The 12,133-nt window shown below is 43.9% G+C and overlaps 1 long non-coding RNA gene and 1 pseudogene across 1 annotated transcript; one reads left to right on the top strand and one right to left on the bottom strand.

The window, feature by feature from the left end:
- Positions 1 to 1,350: 1,350 nt before the first annotated feature.
- LOC143651324 (SH3 domain-binding protein 4 pseudogene) lies at positions 1,351 to 2,729 on the bottom strand (annotated as a pseudogene).
- Positions 2,730 to 8,951: 6,222 nt separating this feature from the next.
- LOC143651231 (uncharacterized) lies at positions 8,952 to 9,676 on the top strand. The gene is made up of 2 exons (XR_013159923.1): positions 8,952 to 9,058; positions 9,170 to 9,676. It is a non-coding gene; the product is annotated as an uncharacterized LOC143651231 (long non-coding RNA).
- Positions 9,677 to 12,133: the final 2,457 nt, after the last annotated feature.

Raw genomic sequence — 12,133 nt, 5'->3', positions numbered from 1 at the left:
TGACTGTGTGACTATGAAAACCTTGTATCTGATGCTCCTTTTATCTACCTTGTCAACAGATGAGAGGAACATATGGAATAAAAATAAATAATAGGGGGAACAAATGTTAAAATAGATTTAGTTTGAAATGCTAGTGATCAATGAAAGGGATCAATAAGGGGTATGGCATGTAAAATTTTTTTTTCCTGTTTGTTATATTTTTCTGTTGTCTTTTTATTTCTTTTTCTGAATTGATGCTAATGTTCTGGGAAATGATCATGATGATGAATATGCAACTATGTGATGATATTGTGAATTGCTGAGTGTATGTGTTTGGAATGTTTGTGTTTCTTGTAATTTTTTTCATTAGTAAAAAAATTTTAAAAATGCATATTTCCATTTGTAACATAATTTAAAAGGTCTTTATACAACATAAAAACCTCATGTCTACCTCCATCAACTGTTTTTTTTACCTTTATATTCCATTAAAAATTAGATACTATTTTTCTCATATATCTCCCCCCCATACATTAAAAAGTTTTTTTAAATGGAAATTTGTTATTAACAAGAAGAGGTCTATTTGATTGGCAAAGAAAATACGTTTGGCCTCTCCAGAGGTAGAGAAGAAATGTGGAGACTTTTGTGCAGTTGGTCCTGGGAAATTTCAGCATGTTTTGCTGAAACCTTTCCTGTCTTCTGCCCATCCCCCAAGCAAATCTAACTCCTTAGCTATTTTGGGCCATATGGAAGATCGTCAATCATCCCACTGTCACTGAATGTTGAGTTATGGTAGTTTAAGGGCTGTACATAGGAGGAAAGTATATAGCCCATATCCATGGTGTTGTGTCCATACCACCACCCACCACCTGATGTATCCAGGATATAGAAATGGTTACCCTTGGAGAACTTGAGGTTGGTAAAGTTAGCATGGCAATAACCTTTGGTTGCAATCATTTCCTTGGCATTTCTAAAAGATGTGTGACTGTCCAAAAGCAAGGGGGGAGCTAGGATCTCTCTAAGCAGCTGCTGTGCCACCTTCACCAGGTTCACAATGATTGAATGGGCATCCAGCATGGACTGGGTGGAGAAGAGCTGCTCTCCAGCATGGCAGGGATGGAGATAACCAGTCCAAATCACAAAGTCATCCTGGTCCACAGAACTAGAGGCACCTGTTCTCAGGGTTTCCAGGGCATGTACAGGATGAGGAACTCTGTAAGGTGTTTCCAACACTCAGTGATTGAGTTCTTATTCATGGGCCATGGGAAATTATCACATTAAAAATTCTATTTTAATGGAATATAAAGGTAAGAAAAACAGTTGATGGAGGTAGATAATTTTGAGGTCTTTATGTTGTATAAAGACTTTTTAAAATTATGTTACAAATGGAAATATGTATTTATTGATAATTGAGGGCATTTCTGAAACCCAGCCACATAGTTCATAGGGCTCCATTATCTCCAGCTGTTCCTGGATTGTGTCCCCATAGCTGTAAGTGAGAGGGATGGAGACATATGGCCCTTCTTTGAGTCACTCCTGAGGCACTGGAGGCCCAGCATGCTTTTACTAAAACAGTTATTTTTTCACCTCAGCTGAACCTTTCATTTCGAACATGATGGGAGTCTTCACTTTCGAATTTCTCAGTTTTACCTCCAACATGGGGCTGACACTGCTGAATCTGTCACTGTTGATTCCGATGAGGGGTCCAGCAGAGATTTCATAAAAATATGCTCTGTTTCCCCAGGAGCTACATGACTTTTGGATGCATGGATACTGATGCTGCTGTCAGGAAGTTTCACAGAACCCCGGAATGATACAGCTTACATATGATTTTATTTTGTCTAGCCCCAACCAGGGCTCTGGCCAAGCAGGTCAAAATCATGACAAAACCTGGCCAGCTTCTGGTGGTTCAGCAAGGCAGTTAAAAAATCCTCCCAGCTCTGAAATTACCCAGAGGCAAGAGATTTCAACCCAATGGAAAAAAATTAATGAGGGAGTGTCAAACTTGGCTTGGAGAACGGAGAATCCTGGCATTCTGTACTTCTAAAGAAGAGGTTATCTTGGTTGCCTGGCTGTTTTGTCTTTTATGGGGTGGCTGGAAACTCATCAAACATGCAGCACCTGCTACTGGTGGTTGTCAAGCTGGATTCAATAAATGAGCACATGGATGTGTCCAAGAGCAGCATATCCACAGTACTTTTGGGATTCAGCTTATCCAGACTGGGCATTGCTAGCATGTTCCCATTCAGAAATGGGTTTATTTGGGTCCCCTTCCATAAAATGTTGTTACTGCATGTTTTGCTCAGACCTTTCCTTTCTTCTGTCCATCCTCCAAGCAAATCTAATCCCTTAGTTACTTTGGGCTGTATGGAAGATTGTCAATCATCCCACTGTCACTGAATGTTGGGTTACGGTAGTTTAAGGGCTGTACATAGGAGGAAGGGATATAGCCTATATCCATGGGTGTTGTGTCCATACCACCACTCACCACCTGATGTATCCAGGATGTAGAGATGGTTACCCTTGGAGGACTTGAGGATGGTAGAGTTAACATGGCAATAACCTTTGGTCACAATCATTTCCTTGGCATTTCTAAAAGACGTGTGATTGTCCACAAGCAAGACGCCGAGAAGGCATTTGATTTAATTAGTCCTCCTCCCTGAAAACCCTTTCCTCAGGCCAATCAGGGTTCCCTATGACTTACACTGAGAGAAGCCACTGGAGTTTGCAACTTGGATCCTCTCAGCTGCCATCTTGAACTCTCTGCCAGATGAAGCTGCTAAATTTTCATATTTCTTCCTCCAGTCACTCCAGCAATTGATGCATTTCTTCTGTCTCAGACAACCAAGGTTCTCTCTGGTGTCCAGTTTGCAATGCTCTTCTTCCTGATAGAGGCCACCAACTCCCAGATATCAGAGGAAAAACCCCAGGTCCCAGAATTCCATTCAGGAAAGAAAGGAGAAAAGCTGCTTGCATTGTGTCCCCACATGCCCTCAGTGTCTCCTCCTCACTGTTACAGCTCAGCCTGGCCAGGGACAGGTGGGGCCCTGCAGAATCACCACACAAAAGTGGGGGTGGTGAGGAGCCATGATGCCCAGATTGCCCTGAGCACTCAGACCTCACCTCCGGGGCTGAAGCAGTGGTCCCCCGCCCCATGGTGCCACCTCCACCTGCTCCTAACTTAAGCCCACTAAAAATTTTGTTTATAATCTCATATTATTTTAAATTTTTGCTTCTCAAGCTTCCACGTGTCTCCTTTCCACACACAGTTTCCATTTTTCTGATTAAATTCCCTATCTGTTCATGAATATATGTGGTTTCCTTCAACATTCTCTCAGCTAATCCCAACACTTGAGGAAATTAGTCATCATTTTCTATTGACACATTTTCCTTATTGTTTGGAGATAGCAGTTTCCTTTTTAGTTATTTTTGTGTGTCTGCTGAATATCATGGCACATACATGTAGTGCCACTTCATTCTGTAATCTTCATCTGGGGATCATCTGTAATTTTCATAGCCTGCTATTTTCTTGGCAAGGTCAACCCCTACATTCTGTCTTCACTGTGATCAGAAGTGGAGTGAAATCACTGCTCAGCCATTTGAGCCTTATCACTGTGGTTCTTTTACATTGCTGAGAGTCTAACTGGTGTTCATGATAAAAGGGAGAACAGAGGATTACATCTCAACCTCTAAGCAGAAGTTTTGAGTTCATGCCTCTCTGATCCCCTTATTTTCTAGTATCTCTGGCAGCTACCGCCTTTGCCACTGACTCCTCAAGGGAGAAGGCAGCTGCTCTCTGCTGGCCCCTTAGCTGATCTTACTGTGCAGTCTGGAGAATACACTTAGGGAAAAAGCCATAGAATCATAAATCTCTCATAGTATAGCTCTATTTCAAGGCTGAATCTACTTCTGTTTCTGTTCTTTTATTAAAATCTTCATCCAGGATTTTTAATGGTTTTGAAAGGGAATGAAATATTGATGAAAACTATGCTTATGTTTTTGAAAAATGGCTATTACCTGTAAGCTTTATTTTGATTGAGTCATGTGTTAATTTTCCTGGGTCTCTATAACAAAGTATCACAGACTAGTTGGCTGAAAAACAAGACTTATTATTGCAGTTTTGGAGGGTGTGAGTTCACAGTCATAATGTGGCCAAGTGATGCATTCTCTGAAATCTGTTATATCCAGGGGGTGGCTTGCCTGATGTCCATAACTCAATTTATGCCCTGCCCCATAGCTATTTTTCTCCCTTTCCATTTCCTATTGAAATGTATCTAAGGTTTGGATTAAGGTTCACTGGATTCAGTTTGGCCTCATCTCAACTAGTGATGTCTTTCAAGATTCTATTTAAAAATGTGTTACCATCTACAGGACTGGTGTTGGCACTTAGACATGTCATTGTGGGGGACATATTCAATTTGTAATAAGTAGTAATGCTGGGAGGTCTAGAATAGAGACTCCTGTGGGAGAAAAGCATGTGGCAGACCTGGAGGAGAAGCACTGCCCAGCTTCATACATCAACAGCGTCCTGGTGCTGTGTCCCACAGAGGGTTTAGAGGAAAGTGGCTTCCATGTTAGCACAGGGGCCAAAGGCTCAGCAATGGACCACATCTTTGAGCAGTAGGGAAACAGACTGTAGATTTCTATAAAAGTACACAGAGGACCATAGGTGGAGCCACAGTGACCTGGGAAGACTTACCTGTCAGGGATGGATGGGAATCTGTGATATCTGACATCAAGGAAGAGATGGAGAATTCCATCCATCCTTCATCAACTTTTTACTGAGCCCCATGTAAACTCAGCCTTACTCCAGATGAGGGAGAAAATATATTATGCTCCTCTTTATATACCATGTAATGATTTTTACTTTTATTTCAGGGTAAATACTAAAACTATGGTATCAGATTAAAGCTATAACCCCTTTCTCATATATAAACCTGTTTCACTATTGTTACATTTTAGAGAATGGTTTAAAGATTCCTTTATCAGCAAAGCTACTTTTGAGTCTAGTCTGAACTCACAAACTGGATACACAGGAATTCTTTCAGAGATTTCTCTTCTTTACTCCATTTGCTCCTGGGTCATGGGTTGTCAGTGGTGTTATTTCCTGTCCTGGCAAGTGGATACTTTGTTAACTTCTGACCTGAGGATTTACTGGGGGCATCAGCAGGACATGTGGATGGAAGGTGTGGCCACCAGTGAGAGGGTCCCATTGTCCCCTCTTCCTGCCTCCAGGCTCAGTGCACTGAAACCATCATATACTCTTGGAACTGAGGGTTTTCTTTTCTGATTCCATATCTATTTATTCCACCAGATGTGGGTCAATTGAAGATGCTCTTGATCCTGAATGTGCCACAGAAAACAGCATCACAAGTCCTCTTCACATGTGCCAGGCTCCTGGGGAAAAGATTTCCAACCTCTGTGAGGACCCACAGCCAATCTCATCCCATATCATCTTAGTATACATGGGTTTTAGTATGTGGGGAGGGGGTTTAGGGAATAAATTTATTGGTCAAGAAAAGACATGGAAATTGATTGTGCCAGTCCAATATTTTAATTTTTAAAATAAATTATTTTAGTTCAAATGACTTTATTTTTCAAACCATTCAAGCCAAGGACTTGACTTATTATTCCTGGTTGTGATAATTGAGTTGGGGATCACCAGGCAAGGAATGCAGGCAGGATCAAGGATGTGGAATAGGCAAGGAAATGTGCTCTCCCTTGAGCCTCCAAAAAGGAAGGAGCCCTGTCTACAGCTTGTTTTCAACTCAGTGAGTCCTGTTTCAGACTTCTGATGTACAGAGCTGGAAATTAATTTGTGTTAAGGCTTTAAAATGGAGAAAACCAATATTTTGTAATGATGGGGTAGACCTCTGAACAACCTTCTGACTTTCCTTGCAATTGGGGGCCTCCTACTGGGTGGTGCTGGCACATGCCCTCCCGTCCCCTCACTGCTCCTCCTCTGCAGCTTCCTATCACTGGCTCTGCCAGCCCAGGAATCCACAGCCATCTTCTTTGCTCTGAGACTTGTGACCTCTTTATTTCCTTAAAATACTGCTCCCTCTCTTGCCACCAGGGAGTGTGATCAACCTATTTACTCAAGAGTCACAGTGAAGGACACCCCCTCGGTGATATCCCTAAATGCCACAAGTAGTGAGAGTGTCTAATGCCATCCTTTTGTGTTAAGCCACTTTTCATATTCACTGTTTTGTAGATTCATTGTGAGATTTTCCTGTGAAACTTCAGGCCTGACAAAAACATAGTGCATTCATTCATATGCATTATCTTGAGTTAGCCCAGTGATGGGAGCAGCAACATCTCAATCACTGTGTGGGAATCACAGTGAAAGTAAGAAAGAACAGAGATCTGGACCTGGGGAAAGGCTGCAGTTTACATGTAGTCAGCAGGGAGCACCATCAGACCATTTCTGAAAATGCCCAAAACTACAGTCACAGATGGAAGAATCCTTAAAGAAACTGCAAATCTGGGTGGTGGCAGGTGACAGGTTTTGGAGTCTGTGCTCACTGATGTGGGCTCAGCAGCTGTGTCCTCTGTGTGTGTCCTAGCACCTGCCACCTCCCTGGACCTGCCCATCAGGTGTGTAAGAGCATCACTGGCTGCCAGACTTGCCTTCCCTAGTGCAGACCCACAATAAGTGAAAGGGGGGGGGAGTCACTGCATGATCACACACTTACTTCAACTGTCCCTCCTCATTGAGTCATCCAAATGGCCTAGTCCATGATGGCCTGGGTTCCTTCCTTCCACAAGCATTTCTCATTGTGCAGGGATGGACAAGCCTTGGAGTAAAAGGGTGGTTTCCCAGCCAGAGAGAGTCCCTTTACTTCACTCACAAGGAAGTGACCCTGTTTTTTGCCCAGTATCCATGACTGTCTGTGCTTGCAGGTTCCCTCTGCCATCCTGTGCTGATCCAGACCTCCTCTCTGTATCTCCAGGAACCACAGCCAGACTCATTTGCACTTGGAAAAGGGACATCAGAGTTGGTGGCTCCAACATGTCCTTTAACAGCAGAAGCCATGGAGGCTCCTGTACAGTCCACAGATCTGGAGGAACAGATGGGACCTGGGGCTCCAGTCAAATTTCTGCACCCAACAAAAGCTGTCACTCAGTTTCCCATTTTTCATCCTCTCCAGTCTCCACCCTGAGGACAAGGCTGACCATCCCTGGCAGATGGGGCACAGCAGTGCTTCTCACATGGATGCCCACAAATGGGGACTGAGGACAACAAAGCCTGGACCCACAAGTGCTGCCCTGTGACTCATTTATGGATGCTAGTGTGCCTTCACTGTTATTACTATAGAAGTGATATGATTCTTACTCAATGTACTACCAAATAAAGACAAATGAAATAAATGCCAAACCAGCACAATCATCTCTGGCCAGATTTTGAGAGGAGTTTCTGCTGCTATCTTCCAAGTGCATCTTAATTATCATTTGCCTCCAGCTGGCATTTTCATGTTTCATGGACATGCTGTGCCCTCTTGTGAATTTGTCCATCACACACTATTTGACTGCTATTTCATATCCTGGAGCCTGCAAAAGCTCTAACACCCTCCCTGGTATCTCTTGTACTACCATACAGAATCAGAGAAGTCCCAGAGCTCCAGGGTCCCAAGGTGCTTCTCTGGATCCGAAGATACCTGGAACAATGAAGCCTCTCATTCATTTCTGGCATCCAGCCTCAGGTTGAAACTATTACTTTGTGATCTGGCACAGCCATGCTGCCCACAGTGACAAGGACAGGGAAGTGGGACAAAATCCTGTGTCCCACAAGGGCTGGCCAAGTCCCTTATATTGTTGATGTTACACTATATTTACTCTTATTATTATGAATAATTCCTCATTCAGAAATAATCTCCCAGATTTTCACCAAATAATATAAAGACTTAAGAAAATATTCTTTCAGTAGACATGGGTCATAAAGAATAGACTTCTTCATACAATGGATGGTCAGTGCTCCATCACCTATGTGCAGGGAGATGCCTACAGTTCCTTTTATTTCTTCAAGTAACCCCATTCCTGTACCCTCAAGTAACATGGAGTCAGAGAATACACCTATGTGCTCAAATCTCATGTCCACTTATTTACTATTGTGTCCATCTTTGACTAGTTTACACTTTAATTTTGTGTGTGTGGTTAAAAATGCATGTAAATGCATTCTTTCTGAAGATCTCACTCTTTTTCTTTCTTTTTTTTTCACATGGGCAGGCACCAGGAATCAAACCCAGGTCTCCAGCACGGCAGGTGAGAACTCTGCCTGCTGAGGTGCCATGGCCCACCCTCTTTCATTTTTATAGCAACACTTTTGTTTTGTGATTCATCCATGTGGCAGGATGAAAATGTATGCATTTTCCTCCAACTACTGCACAGACAAAAACTGTGTAAAACCCTGGTTTCATAAAAAAATTACACCTTCCTTTATTTTAATAAAATAAGATAGACCACAGAAGAGTGAACTGCTTACTGATTTATAGACTCAAGGCCCTGTGTCAGCCAGACTGTTTCCTGGGGCTCTATGATCACCATCCTCAACCTCAGCCACACCCCAAGTGTCCCTATCAGAGGGTCCCACCAGCCCATCAAGGTCACAGGTCAGGGTCAGGTGGTCCTTGGTCTGGTGGTGCCAAGGGCAGTGTGGCCATCAGGGAGTGCTGTGGGTTTGTCCTCAAGGTGAGGGCACTGGGCCCTCCCAGCTGGGAAAGCCACAGTGTGTTGTTGGGGAGATGAAAACAGTGAGTTTGCTCAGCTGTGACCAGACTGCAGCTATCAGGCCATCAGGACTCTTGGTCCTCATCCCAAGGACCCTAGTCAGATGACTTCATTTTGCTCCTCTCCTTCCTCCCAGCCACTGAGTGATTGCCTAAGGCCTGGGGCACTGGGGGTGGTCAGGGGGTGGGGCATATTTGAATATAGGAGCTCCTCCTTCCTGGGGACTTGAGAGAGAATAAAAGAGGCATAGGGGAGCCCAGGGTTCATGCTGGAGTCTCAGGAGGCAGAATGTTGAGCACCTTCACGATGACCCCCCAGACCCCATGCCTCCTCCTTCTCCTCACCCTGTGCTCAGGTGAGGGCAGATATAATGTGTGGGAGGGACCCCTTGTGATATGCCTTACCTGTCTCCACAACCCTCCCTTACTCACTGGGCTCATTGTTTCTCTGTGTCTCCCTGATCCAGTGTGTGTGGCCCAGGCAAGCTTGACTCAACTGCCTTCAGTTTCTCAAGACCCAGGACATACAGCCACAATCACCTGCACTGGAAACAACAAAAATGTGGGCGACCAGGGAGCAGCATGGCTGCAACAGCACCCAGGCCAGGTTCCCAGAACCCTGACTGACAGGAAAAACAACCGAGTCTCAGGGATCTCAGAGAGATTCTCAGCCTCCAGTTCAGGCAATGTGGCCTCCCTGAGCATCTCTGGGCTCCAGCCTGGGGATGAGGCTGATTACTACTGCACAGCATGGGACAGCAGTCTGAGTGCTTGCACTGTGCTCCAGGCACATGAGGAAGGGTGACAAAAACATATGAGGTTCTGCCTCTTCACTATCCACAGGCTTGAGGTGCAATGGACCTGAGAAGACTTGGCTTGGATTCAGCTGGACAGTATTGAGGATCAGAAGGAACTATAAAATGAAGTCAGTTTTGATTAACAAAACTCAATAAATCCATTTAGAATCATTAGAATGACCCATGAACTGTTTATTTACAATCCAATTCCAAATGTATTAAATTCTCTTTAAGAATGTCATTACAAATAGAACTTTAGAAACAGCAGAGAAGCTAGACATAGCTAATTTCTGACTTATTTTCCGAAAGGTACTGATTAAACAAATGTGATGCCTGGAGGAGCTGCAGGATATTCACTTGCCCAACTTATACCCCCAAAATGTTCAATTCAACATCATCATCCATTGTTCAAATCTGTGGTTGATAAGCCATCATGGAGTACATGGGCCATGTGTTTGGTTCACCAGCAGTGGGTCCATGATGCCCAGAAAATCTGTTTGAAACCTTCCTCCTCCTGCATCAGTACATCCATCCCCTCAACCATTCCTCTAGAACCCACCTCCCCTCTTCCTACCAGCTTCTGAATGGAGCTGTGAAAAGAGAATTAGTTTGCAATGATGGGACAGACTGAGAAAGGCTCCCTGTGAAAGCTTGTGTGGACCCTGATCTGGGCCCCAGGAGCATGACCAGAAGTCATGGTGTTTAATCCTGAAGAATTAATGGAAATGGACCAGATTGATGATAAGAGGAGAAAAAGGCACCAGGCTTGGACAACAGCATTTTCCAGAAAACAAAAGTAAAGAAACTTTGGTGTCTTTTCTTACCAAAGAACTTAGAGAAGAGGCTTTGGAATTAACCAGGTAAGTTGGGGTGGCACCTGGGTCAGGGAAATTGATTCTAAATGAAATGAAGGAAGGACTTGGCCAAGTGGTTGATAAAGCCTGTCCTGAGAATTGGGGGCTTGACAGTAAGTGCCCTGTGGGGTCAAGGAAAAATCCTCACCTGGACAGTTACATTGTCATGTGGCATTAAGAAAGAACTCTTCAGCAGAAGAATACAAAAAGAACTGAACAGTGAAGTGTGGGAAGAAAACACAAAAGGAGATTACTTAGTAGACAGAGAACATGATTCCAAGGTTGGATGATGATGAAGTTCCCTAAATAAGAGATATTGGAGGAAAAGGAAGAAGGGAAATTTCAGCTTTAATGTGTATATGGGATTGGTCAGGCCTGGAGATGGGTGGCTTTTGAATGTCAGGAAAGTGAAGCATCTAAGATGAGGATAGTATTAGGTATCATATTAGGTATCTAATATGGGTTGGGGACATGGATAGATGCTTATATCCCATCTCATATAGGGCACGCAGAATTGTGGTTTTCTGGGGAATTGTATGATATTTACTGTTCTGGTTACCTCAGGAGAAGGTAAGGAATTTTAGGGGAGTTTATAGGGGGTAGATGTTCAGAGAGATTTTCGTATTTTGGTTCTAGGTTCTCCTTTGCTTTGTGAAGTTTTAAGAATGTTCATATAAAAGATGATGGATCCCAAGGGCCAGATGTCATGGGAGGAATGGCCACTGTACCCTGAAATTAAGTCTTGTGGAAATGAATGTCCCAACCACAGAAGCATATGGGGAATTGTGGTCTCTGGTCCTCCCTGGGTTGTTACATCAGAAAAGACCATCTGCAGAAACAGGGCCTCTGCTGGGAGTTCTGAGAGGTCTTGTAGTGCCCTCAGGATCTGGCTTAGGGACAGCAAGGGGCACAGTGGGGCTGGACCTGAGAAGGCAGCAAAGATGGGCAGTGCTAGCTGGGAAAGCCCTCAGTTTTTTCTGGGGCACTGAATAAACTCATTCATCAATGCTGAGGGATTTTCACATGTCACTGAGGCTACAATTTCCCCATGATAGGCTAGGCCTGGCACCCTTATCCCACGGCTGGAAATTCTGGTCACCCTCTCCTCTTCCATATGAAGTCCTTGACTTGGGATACATGCAGAGTGAGGCACAGACAGTGAGGGAAAAGGAAAATATTTTCTTAAAATAGCTCCTCCCTCATGAGACAAGAATGTGGCAGCAGCTTCTGTACAATGGCCCCAGGGGACTGAGCCTGTGGAATTTCTCCCCAGGCCTACGCTAGGTTCCTGTGTGCAGGCAGACAGCCCTTGCTTGTAGGGAGGAGTATCTCCTGAGGAGGGAAATGGTGGTGACAAAAGATGGTTTATTTTGTACTAAAGCAGAGTGCAGGGGACCTGGGAGCTGTGGGATCATCCCCGCAGACATCCTGTGGCCATCTTTTCTGACTTGCTTCTCAGATCTAACACCTTTTTCTTAAACCTGATAGCCACAAATCTCCTCCAGGGGAAATATTCTCTTTTCACTATGATCTCAGTTATGTAAAGAAAAGATTTGGGTATTTCATAATGCAAACTGGAAAATTACTATTATGTTACACAGTACCTTTTCTATCTTTTAAAGAATTTAGAAAATAAGACTAAAAATCCCCATAAAGAGATAAATGGTATTTGTAAGGAGCAGCTAACTGTACTGATCCTAGGGAACACTGGGCAGATCATTGTCATTTCAACTGGCCTTTTCAGCCCAGAGAGGCCCAGCAGTTCCCATTTCTGCAGGAT

The sequence above is a fragment of the Tamandua tetradactyla genome, chromosome 12 (genome assembly GCF_023851605.1).
Source record: "Tamandua tetradactyla isolate mTamTet1 chromosome 12, mTamTet1.pri, whole genome shotgun sequence".
In the NCBI taxonomy this organism is placed as follows: Eukaryota; Metazoa; Chordata; class Mammalia; order Pilosa; family Myrmecophagidae; genus Tamandua; species Tamandua tetradactyla.
Note: the sequence above shows the minus strand (reverse complement) of the source record. Positions and strands in the feature narration are given on the sequence as shown.